The sequence below is a fragment of the Equus caballus genome, chromosome 2 (genome assembly GCF_041296265.1).
Source record: "Equus caballus isolate H_3958 breed thoroughbred chromosome 2, TB-T2T, whole genome shotgun sequence".
NCBI classification, from domain to species: Eukaryota; Metazoa; Chordata; class Mammalia; order Perissodactyla; family Equidae; genus Equus; species Equus caballus.
This window is the reverse complement of record NC_091685.1, coordinates 106,830,752-106,850,933: the sequence shown is the minus strand read 5'-3', so window position 1 is coordinate 106,850,933 and position 20,182 is coordinate 106,830,752. Positions and strand designations below refer to the sequence as shown.

Here is a 20,182-nt window from a genome sequence, read left to right as displayed (position 1 = left end):
ATGGGATTACATCACACTAAAAAAAGCTTCTGGAAAGCAAAGGAAACCATGAACAACATGAAAAGACAACACACCAATTGGGAGAAAATATTTGCAAATCATTTATCAGACAAGGGGTTTATCTCCAAAATACATAAAGAGCTCATACAACTCAACAAAAAAACCCCAAACAATCCAATAAAAAAATGGGCAGATGATATGAACAGAAATTTTTCCAAAGAAGAAATACAGATGGCCAATAGACACATGAAACGATGTTCAACACTACTAATTATTAGGGAAACACAAATCAAAACTACGAGGTATCACCTTACACCAGTGAGAATGGCTGTAATCACCAAGACAAAAAACAACAAATGTTAGAGAGGATGTGAAGAAAAGGGAATGCTCATACACCACTGGTGGGAATGCAACCTGGTGCAGTCACTATGGAAAACAGTATGAAGATTTCTCAAAAAATTAAAAATAGAAATACCATACAATCCAACTATCCCACTACTGGGTATTTACCCAAAATACTTAAAATCAATGATCCAAAGAGATTTATGCACCCCTGTGTTCACTGCAGCATTATTCACAATAGCCAAGAAGTGGAAGGAACCCAAGTGCCCTTCTACAGATGAATTGGTAAAGAAGATGTGGTATATATACACAACGGAATACTACTCAGCCATAAAAAAGGAAAAAATCATCCCATTTGCAACAACATGGATGGACCTTGAGGGTATGATGTTAAGTGAAATAAGCCAGACAGAGAAAGAGAAATACTGCATGATTTCACTCATATGTGGAAGATAACAAATACATGGATCAAGAGAACAGATTACTGGTTACCAGAAAGGAAGGGGGTTTGGGGCTAGACACAAGGGGTGAAAGTGCACATTTATATAGTGACTGACAAATAATAATGTACACCTGAAATTTCACGATATTATAAACTATTATGACCTCAATAAAAGAAAATATTTAAAAATGGAAAAAATTAATAATGTAATATGTACACAAATTAAATCACATTACAACTACAGCTAACACACAGAACATGATATGCATCTAGCACACTTCTTAGCACTTTACACTTTACATTTACCCTTCACAACAATCCCTATGACCGGAAACAATTCTAAATGGGACTCAAAGCCAGGCAGTCTATCTCCACAGACTATGTTCTTACCACTGTGCTATACTCACTTTTTTTTTTGAGGAAGATCAGCCCTGAGCTGACATCTGCCGCCAATCTTCTTCTTTATTGCTGAGGAAGTCTAGTCCTGAGCTAACCTCTGTGCCCATCCTCCTCCACTTTATATGTGGAATGCCTGCCACAGCATGGCTTGACAAGCGGTGTGTAGGTCCACACCCAGGATCTGAACCAGTGAACCCTGGGCCACTGAAGAGGAGTACACAAACTCAACCGCTATGCCACCAGGATGGCCCCTGCACTCACCTTTCCAATCAAAAGGCAGCAGTCCCATAAGGTTTCCTCTACCTTACCATCTTTCCCTAATAACAGTCCTCTTTAAATGTAGCTTTTCCATAATCTTAGCTGATTCTTCTGCTATTTACCTTCATAATTCTAAATAATGTGCTTATTTTTGACATCAATTGTAGACACTGATTTTGCTATTGTATTTGAGAATATATCCCTTGTACACCACAAACTACATTTTCCCTCATCATTAGGATGAATTCTATCACAGTTTTTGTTAAATGCATATATAACATTTACATTACTATGACTACATAAATACTGTTCACTGCAAAGCTAAGTATATTCTATTACAATTCCTTTCTTGAATAACTTAGTTTTCCTGTAGTTCATTGCTTTAATTGGTTTCCTGTGCACCTAAAATTCCCCTTTTTCCAAATGCTGTAAAGAGATCAGCCAAGCAGCATAAGAATGTTTTTTTCCAGGTTTTCAAATAACGTATCAGTCCCATTTTAACCCTGGAGAGCCACCTCTCTCAATTCTCTCCCAATCTTCTTTCCTCTAGTACTAACAGTACTAGGACTTCTTATAGCCTTCTATTGCGTTGAATCCTTGTCTTCTGATTCCTCTGATTTCTTTTTTCTTTTTCGGTTTTCTTCTTAGTTTGGAAGCAGTACATCCTCTGGTAGCCTCTGAGGAAAGAGTGATGAGAGGTTTTGAAACTTGCATATCTGAAACTTCTTTATTCTCTTCTCACTTTTACTTGATAGTTCGGTGGAGGACTGACCTGCAGGGTGAACAGATATCCCTCAGGATTTGGGGCATTTCTCCACCATCTTTTAGCATTCAAAGTTGCAGTTAAAAACTCTATGTCTTTTTAGTTCCAGTGTTTTGGCATATGACTTGTTTTTCTTTCTCTTTTAAGACCTTTTTAACTTTCATGTCCTGAAATCTCATGATGATATGCTTTCATGTCTTCCTTCTTTTAATTATGAGATAATTCAAACATATAGAAAACAACATAATGAAACCCATGTACCCATTACTGAGATTAAACAGGTGTTAAATCTTTGCCATAGTCCTTCAGATATCTTTTTTTAAAAAGAAATGACGAAGATATATAGGCCCCAATTAACAAAATAACCACCTATATAAAAAAGAAACTATAGGAAATGCAAGAACAAGCAGCTAGAAACACACTAACAGAAGACTTTAACAACCCACTCTCAGTACGAGATGGGTCACAGGACAAAAATTAAATAAGAGTACACAACAGCACTGTCCAAGAGAACTTTCTACAATGATGGAAAGGTACTACATCTGCTGTTTCCAACAGAGTAGTCACTAGCCACATGTGGCTACAGGCAGGCGAAATGAGGCTATCATAACTGAGGAAGTGAATTTTTTATTTTATTTAATCAAATTTAACTTTTAAAAAATTTATTTTAAATAGCCACATATAACTAGTACCTATTGTATTAGACAGCACATATATTAAAAAATCTAAATGACACAATAAGATAGATCTTTTGCATATATATCAAGTATTAGGCTCTAACAACAGAGCATAACTTTTCTCAAGGGCACATGAAACATTTCCAAAAGTCATACACTAGGGCACAAAGGAAAATCAGTATGTTTCATAAGGAAGACATATTCTAAACAACACTTTCTCATCACATACAATAAAACCAGAATTTAAAAATAAAACCAATTACTACAAAACTACAGTAATCAAAACAGTGTGGTGCTGAAATAAAGACAGACATCTAGAACAAGGGACTAGAAGAGGAGGCCCAGACTATTCAATGAAGAAAGGACAGTCTTTTCAACAAATGGCACTGGAAGAACTGGATGTCCACATGCAAAAGAATCAAGTTAAATCCTTACTTTACACCACATACAGAAAATTAACTCAAAATGGATCAAAAACCTAAATGTAAGAGCTGAAACTATAAAATTCTTAGAAGAAAACACAGGGGAAAGTCTTCAGGACATTGGATTTGGCAACCATTTCTTGGATATGACACCGCACAGGCAACAAAAGAACAACTGGACATAATCAAATTTAAAAACTTTGGGGCAGGAAAAGGCAACCACAGAATAGGAAAAAATATTTACAAATCATATATCTGATAAGGGATTAATATTCAGAATATTTATAAAGAATTTCTACAACTCAACAACAACAAAACAACTAAATTAAAAAATGAGCAAAGGACTAGAATAAACATTTCTCCAAAGAAGATATGCAAATGGCCAATAAGTACATGAAAATATCACTAGGGAAACGCAAGTCAAAACAACAATGAGATACCACTTCACAACCATTAGGATGGCTATTAACCAAAAAGGGAAAATAACAACTGTTGGCAAGGATGTGAAGAAACTAGAACCCTTGTGTGTTGATGGTATGAAAATGGCGCGGCCACTGTGGAAGACAGCACGGCAATTCCTCAAAAAATTAAACATAGAATTACCATACGATCTAGCAATTTCACAGCTAAGTATCTACCCAATACAACTGAAAGCAGGAACTCAAACAGATACTTATACATAAATGTTCATAGTAGCATTATTCACAGTAACCAAAAGGTGGAAACAACCCAAATGTCCATTGACAGATGAATGGATAAACAAAACATGGTACATACATAAAATGGAATATTATAGACTTAAAAAAAAATAAAATTCTGAGTCAGCCCTGATAGCCTAGAGGCTAAAATTTGGTGCACTCTCCTTCAGTGGCCCAGGTTTGGTTCCTCAGCATGGAACCATACCACTTGTCTGTCAGTAGCCATGCTGTGGCAGTGGCTCACATAGAAGAATATACACAACTATGTATTAAGGCTTTGCAGAGTGAAAAAGGAGGAAGACTGGCCTCAGATATTAGCTTAGGGTGAATCTTCCCCTGCAAAAAAGAAATAAAATTCTGATACACGCTACAACATGGATCAACCCTGGAAAAAATTAAGCTAAGTGAAATAAGCTTAATGGGACATAAAAGGACAAATAATGTCTTATTCCACTTATACAAGGTACATAGAGACGTCAAATTCAAAGACAGAAAGTAGAATATTGGTTGCCAGCGGCTGGGAGGAGGGGAGAATGGGAAGTTATTGATTGATAGGTATAGAGTTTCAGTCTGAGAAGATTAAAAATTTCTGGAGACAGATGGTGGTGATGGTTTCACAGCATGAATGTACTTAATGCCACTAAACTATACATTTAAAAAAGATTAAAATGGCAAATTTTATCACAATAATAATAAATAAAAAAAAAAAAAGAGTGACTGGGGAGGGGCCAGGATGTGAAGATAACAACTATAAGCTTCTCTGGGAAGATATGCTAGAAATACCAGCCGTGGCTTTTCTAGGAAAAGGCCTCCATTTCCTGGAAGGGGAAATGGTTTCAAATTAGGTTTTGTTTGTTTGATGGTAAACACTAAAGTCTGTCTATATATTGATGAGAACGATCCAGGAGAGAGGAAGAGACTGTTGATTCAGTAAAGGGATAACAGAACAAATTTCTACACTAGGAAGGAAGAATTTCAAATCATATTGTAAAACCAAAAGATTTCAAAACTGACTATTTTTAATCTGTCTGATTGATAACTTTATGTTGTTTGAACACCATTAATCAAGAAAATAGAAGTATTTTGATTATTTTATTGTTGAATTATCAGTCTTGGAATTATATACATATATTTTTTGTTGTTTTTTTGAGGAAGATTAGGCCTGAACTAACTGCTGCCAATCCTCCTCTTTTTGCTGAGGAAGACTTGCCCTGAGCTAACATCTGTGCCCATCTTCCTGTACTTTATATGTGGGATGCCTACCACAGCATGGCTTGCCAAGTGGTGCCATGTCCGCACCTGGGACCCGAACCAGCGAACCCCGGGCTGCCAAGAATCAGACCGTGCGCACTTAACCGCTGTGCCACCAGGCCGGTCCCTGGAATTCTATTTTAAAAATCAGGCATTAAATGTTCTAGGCAGCTTATTTTCTTAAGACAAAAATGTCAACAACATAACACACAGCCTTCTATGAAGTATCTATTTTTCCAAGTGTCCAATTACAGTACAGTAGTGTCCTATATTTCATAGTAAATCTCCAACCTTTTACCCAGGCTACTGTCCTTAGACAAAGTTCTCAAATTAAGAACATAATCTAATCATACACACTTAAAGAGATACTCTAAAACATGGTATGCTTTCACCCTATATTTTTTTCTCAAATTGACTAATGACTTATATCTGATCTTCTTATATTTCTTACTTAGATTTAACTGACAAATGGTTTAAATCTTAAAACTTTAATTGTTCAAAACAATTTTTTAAAAAATTTTTCCTTCTTCTCCCCAAAGCCCCCCAGTACATAGTTGTATATCTTAGTTGGGGGTCATTCTAGTTGTGGCACATGGGACGCTGCCTCAGCATTGCTTGATGAACAGTGCCGGGTCCACTCCCAGGATTGGAATCAGTGAAACCCCAGGCTGCCGAAGCAGAGCGTGCGAACTTACCCACTTGGCCATGGGGCCAGGCCCTCAAAACAATTTTTAAAAGAAAATTTTTAAAAGAAAAGAAAATTTTTAAAAATGGGTTTTTCTTTTTTTTTTAAATGAGTTTTTCTTTTATCATCCAACAAAAATGGCTAAGAAATTTCCCTCAAGATTTCCTAAGCTCTTTGAGAAAACAGTAAAACATGAAAATTTCAGGTGAAAAAGTAAGGAGAGTCTATCAGTAAATAAATAACCAAGAAACAGGAGATAATGGAAAGTGTCCAGAGACTCATATATTTACTCCTGTATCATTCATTCCCGTTAAACTCCAGGTGCTGAAAGACAAATAATAGATTGATGTTAATTCCATTATAAAAAAATAATTTTGTAATTAAACAGTTTTGTGAGTCACTAGAAAAGGTATTTTTAGCTACTATTTTTATTTTTTTAATTTATTTTTTTGGTGAGTAAGATTGGCCCTGAGCTAACACCTGTTGCCAACCCTCCTATTTTTGTTTGAAGAAGAATGGCCCTGAGCTAACATCTGTGCCCATTATCCTTTATTTTATATGTGGGATGCCATTCTAGCATGGCTTGATGAGTGGTGTAGGTCCATGCCTGGGATCCAAATCCGCAAACACGGGCCACCAAACTGGAGTGTGCTGAACTTAACCACTATGTCACCAGGCTGGCCCAGTGACTGTTTCTAAATGGACAAAATTTATATGGTTTTGAATGACTTATGAACAGTGCCCAATTGCCAAGTTTTAAATGATTCAGCTGCTGAAGAACATGATCTGCATATTCCCTTGATCAGAGATGTTGTATTCAGTTAGCAATAATGAAGAGCAATGGCACAAAGAGAACAAATTATTCTTACTTGCAATGTTTTTTGGTATTTCCATTTGGAGGTGGGTCTATATGAATTCACCTTACCAAAAATGAGGGTAGAACTTAGATTCAAAACCACTTAGCAGGGTCTAGAAATCTTTATCATTTTATTATTAGTTTTATCTTTATGCTGATATGTAAAGATATCCAAGAGTTTTTCATTGAAATAATACAGATTATGCAAAGAAAAAAGGATATATAAATACGCATAGAAAAAACTGGAAGGATATAGAGGAAAAGGAACTATGACTATTTCTGGGGAGTGAGAAGAGAAGGGAAAACAACTTAAACTTTTCAATGACTGACCTTTATTGTTTAAAAATGTTACCAAAGCATGTATTATTTCAAACAAACATAAAACAAATGCAGTCATTTTTGTCCTTTTCTTTGAGATTAATGACATAATAAATTTCTAGGAGTGGGATTATCCAGCTAAAATACCTAAATATTTCTATGGCTCTTATACGCTGTGCCAAACTGGAATAGATACCTTGAACACTGCAGATGCAGCACAATTTCAAGTGCTTATTATTTCAGCATACAGTCTGGAATTCTGATCATCATTTCTCCTATAAAAATGTGGCAAAGGAGCCAGCCCTGATGACCTAGTGGTTAAAGTTTGGCATGCTCCACTTTGGCAGCCCGGGTTTGGTTCCTGGGAGCAGAACCACACCACTCGTCTGTCACTAGCTATGCTGTGACAGCAGTGCACGTACAAGAACTAGAAGAATTTACAACTATACACAACTATGTACTGGGGCTTTTGGGGGGGAAAAGGAGGAAGATTGGCAACAGATGTTAGCTTAAGGCAAATCTTCACCTACAAAAGAAAAAAGAAAAAAACAGTGGCAAAGTCCTTCCACAATATAGCTGATCTGCCCTGTTTTCAGCCACCTATCATCTATAAAGGTGAAACTCAGATGTATTGGAAAATGTACAAAATAGAGAAATAAACTGATGCATTAGCTTTTTTTTACATTTATGTTTATTGAAGTAAGATTGGTTTATAACATTATATAAATTTCAGGTGTACATCATTATACTTCCATTCTGTGTAGACTACATCATGTTCACCACCCAAAGATTAATTATCAACCATCACCATACCCATATGACCAGTTACACCTTTCACCCTCGTCCCCCTCTCCCCTTTGGAACCACCAATCTAAACTCTGTATCTATGTGTTTCTTTGTTTGTTGTCATTATTCTTCTTTTTAACTTCAGTTTATGAGTGAGATCACATAGTATTTGACTTTCTTCATCTGACTGATGTTGCTTAGCATAATACCCTCAAGGTCTATCCATGTTTTCGCAAATGGCCAGATTTCAACTTTTTTCATAGCTGAGTACTGTTGCATTGTGTCCATACAACACATCTTTATCCATTCATCCCTTGATGGGCACTTAGGTTGCTTCCAAGTCTTGGCTATTGTGAATAATGCTGTGATGAACATAGGGGTGCATGTATCTTCATGCATTCATGTTTTCATGTTCTTTGGATAAATACCCAGCAGTGGCATAGCTGGATCGTATGGTACTTCTGTTCTTAAGTTTTTGAGAAATCTCCATATTGTTTTCCATAGTGGCTGCACCAGTTTGCACTCCCACCAGCACTGTATGAGGGTTCCTTTTCTCCACATCCTATCCAACACTTGTTATTTCTTGTCTTGTTGATTATAGCCATTCTGATGGGAGTGAGGTGATATCTCATTAATTTTGATCTGCATTTCCCTAATAACTAGTGATGCTGAACTTCTTTTCATGTGCCTGTTGGCCATCTGTCTATCTTCTTTGGAAAAATGTCTGTTCAGATCTTTTGCCTATTTTTTAATTGGGTTGCTGGGGTTTTTTTTGTTGTTGAGATGTATGAGTTCTTTATATACTTTGGACATTAACCCCTTATCACATATATGGTTTGCAAATATCTTCTCCCAATTGTTAGGTTGTCTTTTCATTTTATTGATGGTTTCCCTTGCTGTGCAGAAGCTTTGTAGTTTGATGTAACCCCATTTGTTTATTTTTTCTTTTGTTTTCCTTGCCCACTCAGACATGGTACTTAAAAATATGATGCTAAGGTGGGGCTGGCTCTGTGGCCGAGTGGTTAAGTTCACGCACTCCACTGCGGTGGCCCAGGGTTCGGATCCTGGGCGTGGACATGGCACCGCTCGCCAGGCCACGTTGAGGCAGCGTCCCACATCCCACAGCTAGAAGGATCTGCAACTAAGATATACAGTTGTGTACGGGGAGGGGTTGGGAAGATAAAGCAGAAAAAAAAAATATGATGCTAAGGGGCCGGCCCAGTAGCGCAGCAGTTAAGTGCACACGTTCTGCTTAGGTGGCCCTGGTTCGCCAGTTTGATTCTGGGTGCAGACATGGAACTGCTTGGCATGCCATGCTGTGGTAGGCGTCCCACATATAAAGTAGAGGAAGATGGTCATGGATGTTAACTCAGGGCCAGTCTTCCTCAGAGAAAAGAGGAGGATTGCCAGCAGTTAGCTCAGGGCTGATCTTCCTCAAAAAAAAAAAAAAAAATGATGCTAAGACTGACATTGAAGAGTGTACTGCCTATGTTTTCTTCTAGAAGTTTTATGGTTTCAGGTCTTACATTCAAGTCTGTAATCCATTTTGAGTTAATTTTTGTGTATGGAGTAAGATAATAGTCCATTTTCATTCTTTTGCATGTGGTTATCCAGTTTTCCCAACACTATTATTGAAAAGACTTTCCTTTCTCAACTGTATGTTTTTGGCTCCCTTGTCAAAAATTAATTGTCCACAGATGTGTGGGTTTATTTCTGGGTTCTCAATTCTGTTACATTGATCTGTGTGTCTGTTTTTGTGCCAGTACCATGCTGTTTGGGTTACTAGAGCTTTGTAGTATATTTTGAAATCAGGGAGTGTGATACCTGCAGCTTTGTTCTTTTTTCTCAGGATTCCTTTGGATATTGGGGTCTTTTGTTGTTCCATATAAATTTTAGGATTTTTTGTGAAAAATGCCATTGGAACTTTGATAGGGATTGCATTGAATCTGTAGATTGCTTTAGGAAGTATGGACATTATACCTATGTTAATTCCTCCAATCCAAGGGCATAGAATATCTTTCCACTTCTTTGTGTCTTTTTCAATTTCTTTCAACAATGTTTTATAGTTTTCAGCATACAGGTGTTTCACTCCTTTGGTTAAATTTATTGCTGGTATTTTATTCTTTTTATTGCAAATGTAAATGGGATTGTATTCTTAATTTCTCTTTCTGCTACTTTGCTGTCAGTGCATAGAAAAGCAACTGATTTTGTATGCTGATTTTGTATCCTGCAACTTTATTGTATACACTTATTATTTCAAAAAGGTTTTTGGTGGATTCTTTAGGGTTTTCTATATATAAAATCACGCCATCTGCAAATAGCAACAGTTTCACTAAACTGATGTACTAGTTTTTAAAAGCTTCCCTAAAACCATGACACACCTATAGATAGTTTAAAATAAAAAAAGTAAACTGAAGAATTGGTTGTATAATATTACATAATATTAAGAAAAACCTTAGGAAAAAAGATCTATGTTTACAAAGCAGAACGTTATGACCCTGAGAATGTTCTTTGTACTGCCAAGGAATTGAAAGAGTTTTGAGACTTGCAAATGACGTTGATAAAAGAGCAATACTGAACTAGGTGAAGGGGACGGCTCATTAGCTAAGGGATAAATACTAATCATCAGCAAATAAATTCCTTGTATAAGTAAATAGAAAACAAAACTGATGATGGCGATAATTGCACAGGTAAAATATACATGGAGGAAGAATCACATTTTCTTGATAATATTTTTAGTGCAAATCAACCAGGAAATACCAGATTTTATAGAATTAACTAATTAACATAAAATAAAATCAAATGTAGCTAAAGTGATATTGATTAAAAATTTCCAAGTGTGCCACAACTAGAAGGACCCACAACTAAAACATACAACTATGTACTGGGGGGATCTGGGGAGAGAAGAGCAGAAAAAAAAAATCTCTAAAAAAAAAAAAAATCTATGTTTGTATCAAAACTTCTTGACAAACATAGAACTGCAAATTTGACCTAGGAAATTTAGTCAAAATAAAGGTTTTCAAAGAAAATTTACAATATAAAACTAAAAGGGATAAGAATTGATCCCTCAAAATTATTTTAGTTAAAAATTAGTATGAAAAGGAAACTGGCTTCACTGCACTATAGAAAAATTGATCAAAGAGTTAAATTTGTTTAATGGAAATTGCTTCTGAAAACAGTTTAATAAGTGTTATAACTAGGCTATGCGGGGTCCTGTAGGCTAGGTTAGAGATTTTGGTCTCTATGCATAGAGCTACGGGGAGCCAATGGAAGTTTTTTCAGCTGGTGGAGGTGGGAATATGTAGAGTTGGGGGAGATTAAAGATGATTTAATGAGTTTTATTTATTTATTTATTTTGAGGAAGATTAGCCCTGAGCTAACATCCATGCTCATCTTCCTCTACTTTACATGTGGGATGCCTGCCATAGCATGGCTTGCCAAGTGGTGCCATGTCCACACCCAGGATCTGAACCAGCAAACCCCAGGCTGCTGAAGCAGAACATGTGAACTTAAGAGCTGTGCCACGGGGTTGGCCCCTGATTTAATGAGTTTTAAAAAGCTCATTCATTTGGGGCTGGCCTGGTGGTGTAGTGGTTAAGTTTGAATGCTCCGCTTTGGCAGCCCAGGGTTCACAGGTTTGAATCCTGGGCGCAGACCTATGCACTGCTCATCAAGCCATGCTGTGGTGGTGCCCCACATATGAAATAGAAGAAGAGTGGCACAGAAGTTAACTCAGGGACAGTCTTCCTCAAGCAAAAACAGGAAGACTGGCAATAGATGTTACCTCAGGGCCAACTTTCCTCACCAAAAAACAAACAAATAAATAAGTAAATAAATAAAATAATATCCAAAGTATTTAAAGAACTCATGCATCTCAACAATAAAAGCCTAAAAACCCAATTAAAAAATGAGAAGATCTGAACAGACATTTCTCTAAAGAAGATATACAGATGGCCAACAGGCATATGAAAAGGTGTTTAACATCACTAATCATTAGGGAAATACAAACCAAAACTACAATGAGATATCACTTCATGCCCATCAGAACGGCTATAATCAACAAGACAGGAATTAACAAGTATTGGATAGGATGTGGAGAAAAGGGAACCCTCATACAGTGCTGGAGGGAGTGCAAACTGGTGCAGCCACTATGGAAAACAGTATGGAGATTCCTCAAAAAATTAAGAATAGAACTACCACACCATACCATACCATACAGCTATTCCACTGCTGAGTATTCATCCAAAGAACGTGAAAACACAAATGTACTCCTATGTTCACTGCAGCATTATTCACATTAGCCAAGACTTGGAAGCAACCTATCTGCCCATCAAGGGAGGAATGGATAAAGATGTATTATATATACACCATGGAATACTACTCAGCCATAAAAAATGATGAAATCTGGCCATTTGCGACAACATTGATGGACCGCGAGAGTATTACACTAAGCAAAATAAGTCAGAGGGAGAAGCCAAACACCTTATGATCTAACTCATAAATAGAAAATAACAACAACAACAAACAAACACATAGAGACAGAGATTGGATTGATGGTTACCAGAGGGGAAGCGGGGAAGAGAGGGGTGATTTGATTAGGCACATGTGTGTAGTGATAGATTCTAATCAGTCTTTGAGTGGTGAACATGATGTAATCTACACAGAAATTGAAATCTAACGATGTACACCCAAAATTTATATAATGTTATAAACCAATGTTACTGCAATACAAAAAAAAAAAAGAAAAAGAAAAAGAAGAGTGAAAGAAGTTCAGGTACTTCCTGAGACCCTCACTGTTGAATGGTAGAGCCAGGACTCTTCCCCTTCCCCTCCTTCTTCATCAGTCCTCCACAGAGATTTCCCTTAGCCTGTGCTAAGGACACTAATTTTGTATTTCTGTAACTCAGTGCTTTTATTGCAGCCCTTATCTCATTATATTTAAGTAATCAGTCAACTGTCTGTGCCCCATCTTCTCCAAACTCAGACTGTGCAAGAAGCAGATCTTACTCATTTTTTATGCCCGCAGAGCTTGGCACAGTTCAAGCCCTACCAGGTGGTTCGTTCCAGTTTGCAGAATGGTCCCAAGCGTAGTGTTCTTTCCACTGTATCAGGTTGTAATTTTAAACTATATTAGACTTAGCAGCTGAGGAGGCGGGAGGCGGTCCCATCAGCGGAAGATCCTGCTCTTTGGTGTAAATTGCTATCTATTAGGGATCATTTCCCTGACGAGTTAGAAGTGAGAAGTTCAAGGATGGCTCTAAAGATACAGGGGCTGCCAAGCAGTCAAGCGAGAAGGATCGCGGCCGGGATAAAACTCGACAGAGGCCCAGTGCTTCCAGAGGTAGCAGCGGCACCAGGTCTTGGTCCAGCTCTACCGCCAGCCCGGACTCCAGCACCAGCGCCGGCTCCGGCTCCTCCTCGGTGTCAAGACGGTCGGAGAAGTCCCAGCACTTCCCGCAGCTCCAGCTCCAGCAGCTCTTCCGCCTCTCAGAGTCCTTCTTGGCGCAGACATGACAACAGGCGGCATTCCAGGCCCCAATCCAAACCGCCCAAAAGAGATGAAAAAAAAAGGAAAAGGCGGAGCACTTCCCCTAAACCCACCCCAGTGCATATTGGGAGGCTCACTAGCAATGTGACCAAGGATCACGTCATGGAGACATTCTCCACCTGTGGGAAAATTTAAATGATTGACATGCCTGTAGAAAGGACACATCCCGATCTATCTTAAGGCCACAGATATGTGGAGTCTGAGAATCCAGGTGAAGCCGAGAAGGCCCTGAAGCACATGGACAGAGGACAAATCGCCAGCCAGGGAATCACAGCCACCGCTGTGCTGGCCCTCTGGCCTAGGCCTCCCCTGGTGATTCAGCCCTCCCAGGAGAAGGCTGCCACACCCTCCATGTGGCGCAGGTCAGGTCAGCAGATGCATGAGGAGAAGGTCGCGCTCCCCCAGGCATCCCCCGCCACCGTCCCAGGGGCGGCTCCAGCTCAAATTCCCCTCCATAAACAGGACCACGGGAAGCTCGTGCCTCCTGTAACTTATATCCCATGCAACTCAGTTTTGTCACCTTTCTAGTCGAAGGAGGGTGGGTAGGAAAAAAATCCCTGTTAGGGGCAGGTTTCGGAGGCAGCAATTGAGAGGTTTCCTCTGAGGGCTGAGTTCTGGCTGTGTAAGTGTTGTTGGTTTGGGGTTGAGCCTATTAAGATGCCCTCCAGTTTTCCATCTAGAAAGCTCACCAGGTTCCGGTTCCTGGGAGAGAGTTTGTTCACCGGCAAAGCCAGCCCTGACATGCTCCAGGTGGCGGTGCGGCCCCAGCCTGGGTACACATTTTTCCTTTCACAGATGATCTGGGTCCAGACTGGTGGCCTGGTCATAGCGTTGTTTGTTGCCCTGAGAGATCCTTCAGGAAAAGGGGGCAAGCTTTTGTGCAGCTGCCTTTCCTGTCAGGCCTGGCCTTTTGCTCCTCTGCTTGAGTCCTTGTCTGACCTCTAGGGTCAAACACCCTTAGAAGCCCCTCCGTCACCCCATGTTAGTTGATATAAATGGTTCTGTTTTCACACATATTCATAACACACACCCACACCTCACATCTCCCTTTCTATCTGAAATTGGTGAGCAAGTTGAGATCCAGCTCTGCGGGATCATCACGGCCCCCCCTGCTGCAGCTCTGATACATGGTGGTCTTGCAGGTTACCTTGGCAATGCTTACACTGCTTTTTTGGCTTTTATTGTACAGTCAGTACAGTAGGGGAGAGAGGCTAGAGGTTGAATTAATTACTAATAGCCGGCGATTTAATCAATCATGCCTAAGTGATGAAACCTTCAGAAAAACCCCTAAGCTGTGGGATTCAGAGAGCTCCTGGGTTGGTGAACACATGGGGGTGCTGGGAGGGTGACACGCACAGAGAGGGCATGGAAGCTCTGAGGCCCTCCTTCCCCATACCTTGTCCTGTGCATCTCTTTAATCTGGCTGTTCCTGAGTTGTATTCTTTACAATAAACTAGTAAATGTGAATAAAGCGTTTCCCTGACTTCTGTGAGCCATTCTAGTAAATTATTAAACCTAAGGAGGGAGTAGTGGGACTCTGATTTGTAGTTGGCTGGGCAAAAGTCTGGGTGGTCTGAGTACCCTATTTGTGGCTGATATCTGATGTGTGGGCAGACTTATGGGACCTAGTTCTTTAACTTGTGAGGTCTGACACTAACTCTAGTTAGTGTCAGAATTGAACTGAATTGTTGGACATCTAGTTGGTGTAGGAGAATCAGAGATCTGGAGAATTGGTGGCTGTTGTCGGAAAATACTCCAGACCTAGCATCAAAATCTGTTCCAAATATTCATCTGTTAATGCTGATCTGTAATGATATTTTACATATTTCAACTTTGAAAATGTCTTCTCACACAGATAGGTATTGCCAAATACTGATATCAATTTATAAGCAAATGCTTTTAATTAAGCATATTCATCATCGTTTAGAAGGTATTTATAGGATTCTCTTAGATTCTTCTCTTGATGTTTGCCTTTTAGCACTATTACAAAGTGATGACAGCACCACATATGGTCTCTGTCACAACTACTCAACTCTGCCATTGTAGTGTGAAAGCAGTCACAGACAATACATAAATGAATGAGCACGCATTACAATAAAATTTACTTATGGAACTGAAATTCACATTTCATATAGTTTTTATGTGTCATAAAATATTCTTCTTCTTTTTACATTTAACCATTTAAAAATGTAAAAACCATTCCTAGTTTTCACCTGTATATAAATAGGTAGTGCACAGGATTTGGCCCATAGGCCATTGTTTGCCAAGTCCTGATACAGATAATTCTTTTTTTTTTTTTTTTTTTTTGAGGAAGATTAGCCCTGAGCTAACTACTGCCAATTCTCCTCTTTTTGCTAAGGAAAACTGGCCCTGAGCTAACATCCATGCCCATCTTCCTCTACTTTATACATGGGACGCATATCACAGCATGGCTTTTGCCAAGCGATGCCATGTCCGCACCCGGGATCTGAACTGACGAACACTGGGCCGCCGAGAAGCAGAACATGCGAACTTAAGCGCTGTGCCACCGGGCCGGCCCCTGGTACAGATAATTCATATAACCACGAATCACTTTCTAAGTCATATATTTTCACTAGTGCTTATGATTTCCTTGAAGTCAAACAATTATATAGTAATAAACATGGTTGTTCATATTTAAGAAATATGTAATAACAGTAAAAACATTTTAAGTCAGGAAAAGAAAGCCAATGGTCTTTCTTACCCTTTGTCTTAGCAATGTATGATTCTGTAACATTTTTAGTCATTTGAAAAATATTGGCTGAGGTATGCGGACCTTCCAAATGTTGACACACTTCATTACACGACATCAAAAAATTACTTTTGCGGCCGGCTCAGTGGCCGAGTGGTTAAGTTCGCATGCTCCGCTGCGGCAGCCCAGGGTTCGGATCCTGGGCGCAGACATGGCACCGCTCGTCAGGCTACGTTGAGGTGGCGTCCCACATCCCACAACTAGAAGGACCTGCAACTAAGATATACAACTGTGTACAGGGGGGGTTTGGGGAGATAAAGCAGGAAAAAAAAACAAAAAACATTGGTAACAGTTGTTAGCCCAGGTGCCAATCCTTAAAAAAAAAAAAATTACTTTCATTAAAATCACTACTGATCTCATCAGAAAAAGTCTTTAAGCATTGGGAAGCTGTTGAGCTCATGGCATTAGTTACAAGTTTTCGAAACTTCTAGTTTTCCCGTGATAGCTTGAATTTTCACACTGGCAACAAATACTGTCAGTTGTTTCCATTGACACGACAGGCTCACTTCCTTTTTTTTTTTAAGATTTTATTTTTCCTTTTTCTCCCCAAAGCCCCCCAATACACAGTTGTGTATTTTTAGTTGTGGGTCCTCCTAGTTGTGGCATGTGGGATGCCACCTCAGCATGGCTTGATGAGTGGTCCCGTGTCCCAGCCCAGGATTTGAACTGGTGAAACCCTGGGCTCCCGAAGCAGAGCGTGGGAACTTAACCACTCAGCCACGGGGCTAGCCCCTCACTTCCTTCATTTTTGAGAAGATGTCTCCCAAGTAACCTAAGCATGAATAAACCTAGTTTGTTGTCAGGAGTTCTTTCAAGTACAAATGGGTTCCATGAACGAAGCATCTAGTCTGCTTACAATTTAAATAATCCTGGTGCTTTTCCTCAAGTTAACCACCACACTTTGATATACAGCAGAAATGATTTAAGTATACTTCCTATTTCATCACACCGAATATTAAAAAAATATGCACTAGCAGTGTTAAGCTTAAATTAATACTTTTTACTGCTCTATCAAGGACATTCTTAGGTGAAACTTGCAATTTTTTTTAACTGTGACTGTGGGACAGTGAAGAATACAATGACTGCTAGTACAGCTTGGTGCCACTGCCTTCATTCATGCTAAGGCACCAGCAGATCTATCCACTACTGCTTCTGTGCCATCAGTGCAAATGCCAACACAGGGAAAAAGGCAAATAGTGTCTTAATATTATTATGAAAACAGTTTTGACACTGTAGACTTCCTGAAAGGGTGTCCAAGACCCTAGGGGTTTATGGAGCACACTTTGAAAATCTTCTAGGACATAGCCTTGGGCACCTCCGCCAACAATTAATGTTTAGGCAAAGAAGGATTAAAGAGGTAGGCTGAGAAGCGGCTGGAAAGGCAAGAGGAAAACAATAAGAATGTGCTATCATGGAAGGAGAGAAAAAAGAGATAATCAGGAAGCCATGCAAAAACAAAAACTGTACCAGAAAAATGAAAAACCATACATATTCATATATATCCTATATATATACATATATATATATATATATATATAGGAATTCATATATATATGTATGAATCTAGCTAAAACAGTGGGAATTTGCTGGTTATATTGATGAAGTATAAGGTATGAATCCATTTGATCTTGTTCCTAGGGAATCATAACATGAAACCACAGAGAAGGAAACACAATTCTAGCACACTACATTGTTCTGCAGTGAGGAATAGCTACATACTCATAAACTAATATAAAGCTGCTTATGGATTCTTAAGTTTTAGAACGAATCTATGAACAAAGCATAAAGAAGTGCTTTATGGTTATACAATAGAATATAAATGATCACTCTCGACAAAGTAAATGAAAGGAGAAATGTTCTCCAGGATGTGGTGAACTCTCAAACACTGCCAGTGGGAATGTAAATTGATAGAAGAGTTGGAAAATGATTTGGCAATATCTACAAGAGATGAAGATATGCATACCCTATGACTCAGAAATTCTATTTTTAAATTGATACCCTAGAGAAATTGACACATGCACACCAGAAAAGAAAAATGTTCCTAACAGCAATGTTTATAATAGCTCCAAACTGGAAACAACCCAAATGTCTATCAGCAACAGAACGGATAAAAACTTGTAGTATAGTCATACAGTGGACTACACATACCGCAATAAAATGAATGACCTACAGCTATTTTCAACAACTTGTATGAATCCTAAAAACATAATAATGAATGAAAGAAGGCAGAAAAGAATACTTAGAGTATGATTTAATTTATATATAGTTAAAAAAAATAGGCAAATCTATGGGATGTATACTTAGGTAATAAACCATAAAGAAAAGCAAGGAAATGACTACCTTGTTTACCCTAACAGGAAGACAGAGTTGTGAATGGGAAGGACACATGGGGGTTCTAATTCTTGACCTGGGTAGCCATTACATGGTTGTTTACTTTATCCATTAATTTGTATATTTGTGGGTTTTGATTTGGGGGGGGCACTTTTATGTGTATGCCAAATTTCACAATAAAGAAGGTTAAAACGCTAAAGAAAAACAAAAATTGGAAGACAGAACAAAGGGTAAGGTGATATATTCTCATTTTACAGAGTGAAGATATAAGAGATTTTGTCTAAAATTGATGGAACAGTAAGTACAAATATGTTATTTAAAGTAAACAATAGAAAAGCTACAAATATCAAAAATAGGGAGAAGAATGGAGGATGGGCTCATTAGGCATGCTAAATCCTCAAGTTTTATAGTGGCAAGTCAAAAGCCGAAAGATGGTAACTGAGGATTAAGACTCAGTGAAGAGGACTTTTTTTTCATTAAGACACTATAAACAATAGTGTACCCATTTTACCATATGCAGACATTAATTGGATTTAGATAATAAACAAATCACCACAAGCTATTTTTTAGTATTGCTGAGCAAGTTTAACGAGAAAGAAAGGCAGTATAGTATGGTATAGTATAGTAAATAAGAGTATGAACTATGGAGCCGAATTGCTTGCGCTCAAATCTTTGCTCTGGCACTTTCTAACTGTATGATCCTCGGCAAGCCATTTATCCACTTTGTCTCAGTTTCCTCATCTTAAAATGGAAGCAATAATCATCCCTATTTTATAAGGTTGTTTTGAGAATTAAATGAGTTAATGCATGCAAAGCACTTAGAATAGTGTCTAGTACATATGTAAGTGTTGACTATTAGCTACCGAGTACTTAATCTGATAAATAAAACTGAGAGGAAAAGAAAGATGAAAGCTGAAAATTATCCAGTGGATTTATTAACAAGTAGGTCATCAGTGATTTTAATGATATGACTGAGTATGGAGCCAGAAGCTGGACTGAAGATGAAGAAAAGAAATACAGATATATACTGAAGTATTTATAGGCAAAAATTTATGTCTGAGATTTACTTTAAAATATTCCAGGAAAAAACAAAAAATGTGTGTGTGTGTGTGTGTATGTGGAAGCTGTAGTAGGCAGAATAATGGTCCCCTAAAGATGTTCTAATCCTTGGAACCCGTGAGTATGTTACCTTACCTGGCAAAAGAGATTTTGCAGATGTGATTTCATTAAGGATCTTGAGATGGGGAGATTATCCTGGATTATACGGACAGCCCAATCTAATCACGAGTCCTTTAAAGTGGAAGAGGGAGGCAAAGGGAGGCTTGACTACAGAGTAGGTCAGAGAGATGTGATGTGATACGGACTCGATCCACCACTGCTGGCTTTGAAGATGGAGGAAGGGACCCCAGAGCTAAGGAATGTGAGCAGTCTCTAGAAGCTAGAAAAGGCAAGGAAATGGATTCCCCACCTAGAGCCTGCGTAAACGAATGCAAACCTGACAACACCCTGATTTTAGCCCAGTGAGAACCATGTTGGATTTCTAACCTATGGAACTGTAAGATAATAAATTTGTCTTGTTTAAAGACACTGAATTTGTAGTAATTTGTTATGGCAGCAATAGAAAACAAATACACGG

At 38.5% G+C, this 20,182-nt stretch overlaps 1 long non-coding RNA gene and 1 pseudogene across 1 annotated transcript in view; one reads left to right on the top strand and one right to left on the bottom strand.

Moving 5' to 3' along the window:
- Nucleotides 1-1,799: 1,799 nt before the first annotated feature.
- The window catches only part of LOC138922931 (uncharacterized), a 28,733-nt gene continuing 10,350 nt past the window's right edge, over nt 1,800-20,182 (bottom strand). The window contains exon 2 of the long non-coding RNA XR_011436061.1: nt 1,800-2,213. This is a non-coding gene — a long non-coding RNA (uncharacterized lncRNA). The remainder of the gene's footprint in view (nt 2,214-20,182) is intronic.
- LOC138920134 (RNA-binding protein with serine-rich domain 1-like) lies at nt 12,267-13,935 on the top strand (annotated as a pseudogene).